Here is a 1,868-nt window from a genome sequence, read left to right as displayed (position 1 = left end):
TCTCATTTCCATTACCTCCCAATCTTCGTCAGAAGTAAAAAGGTGATATTTTGAAAAGTTGTTTACATATCAAATGAAATAATTTTACTTACTTTCCTGCCTTTTACTCTCTCTCTCTCTCTCTCTCTCTCTCTCTCTCTCTCTCTCTCTTTTATTTCCATTACCTACCTATCGCCTTCATAAGTAAAAAGGTAATATTTCGAAGAAGTTGTTTGCATATTAAATGAAATAACTTTACTTATTTTCCGGCCTTCTACTCTCTCTCTGTCTCTCTCTGTCTCTCTCTCTCTCTCTCTCTGTCTCTCTCTCTCTCTCTCTCTCTCTCTCTCTCATCAGTAAATCCATCAATCTCGACACGACAGTACAGAACGCATCCAATTAGCAGTGACCGTAGGGTAAACGAGTCTATGAAATGCCTTTGGCAGATCCCAGCGACCTGATTTTGAGATCGATGTCGCCCAGAGCTTCGATGCATTAGAACAGGTCTGGTTCGATCCCCATAATTGTCCAATGCTTCCTGCAGCAATCTCTGGTATTGCCTTTGCAAAGGAAACTCGAGTCACCTCTTCAGGCAAATGTTTTGACTAGAGCAATTGAGTCTTGTTCTAGGATTTCCGTGCATTGATTGTATATATATACATATATGTGTGTGTCTGTATGTGTGTAACTGCCCTCAAACATGATCATACTGTAGTAAAGCTTTCTCCCCTGAATATTCTTAAAGTTTCGCCAACTGAGGCCCCTTACCACTTCATTCAGATCTCTCTCTCTCTCTCTCTCTCTCTCTCTCTCTCTTATTTTCTTTGTCAATTTGTGGATATTATGTATGCCCTTCTACACATGAAATCTATGATCTATCCTTTCCCCAGGCCATATGCTTAGCTGTAAAATAAAATACTCTCTCTCTCTCTCTCTCTCTCTCTCTGCTCTCTCTCTCTCTTCACGATACATGGTCATGTATCAAAGAATCATTGGAGCATATGCTTACCTGTAAAATAAAATATACTCTCTCTCTCTCTCTCTCTCTCTCTCTCTCTCTCTCTCAGAGAGAGAGAGAATTTATTTGTAATTCCCAAGTTAAACTTTTGTAGGTTTTCGTTATATTTGCATGTGTCAATCATGCAATACAGGAGTTTTTCAAGGAGATAATTCAAATTTGGAGAAAAGTAATATATAACTTTAGTTAAAATGTAAATCTCAGTCTCTTAGGAATAATTGGTTCACCTTATCCCGTATCTTAATTTAAAACTCATGTTAATATACATTCTAGTTCATGATAAGTGAAATAAACTTATGAATTGAAGTGTATAAATACAGCCTTATATTCAAAATACGGAATTTAATGCCGATTTATAGAAGAAAAATTAGTTATTATTATTATTATTATTATTATTATTATTATTATTATTATTATTATTATTATTATCAATAATAATAAAAGCTAAGCTACAACCCTAGCTGGAAAATTAGGGTCCAAAGGCTCCATCAGGAAGAAATAGCCCAATGAGGAAAGGAAATAAGGAAATAGATAAACTATGAGAGGTAATGAACAATTAAGATAAAATATTTTATGTTACGTAACATCAGTAGGCCCTCAACCTGTATGTTAGTGTTATAAGTAGTAATTTTTATAATCTCGCCTTCATATAGTTATCAAGGTTAGGCTGCTGCTACACTCACCATTAATTCTTTTTACATGTCGCATATCTGCGTAACCTGAACACAATTTGTTACCATTGTACATCATCATTAACTCAATCAGTCCTATAGGAATATAATCGTCTTATTCATGTTGCTAATGGCTCTATTAATTCGATCTTATTAGAATATCAATGAAGTTGCTGTTTGCATAATCCTGTCTCTCCTTA

Source organism: Palaemon carinicauda, chromosome 20, assembly GCF_036898095.1.
Source record: "Palaemon carinicauda isolate YSFRI2023 chromosome 20, ASM3689809v2, whole genome shotgun sequence".
Classification (NCBI taxonomy): domain Eukaryota; kingdom Metazoa; phylum Arthropoda; class Malacostraca; order Decapoda; family Palaemonidae; genus Palaemon; species Palaemon carinicauda.
Note: the sequence above shows the minus strand (reverse complement) of the source record.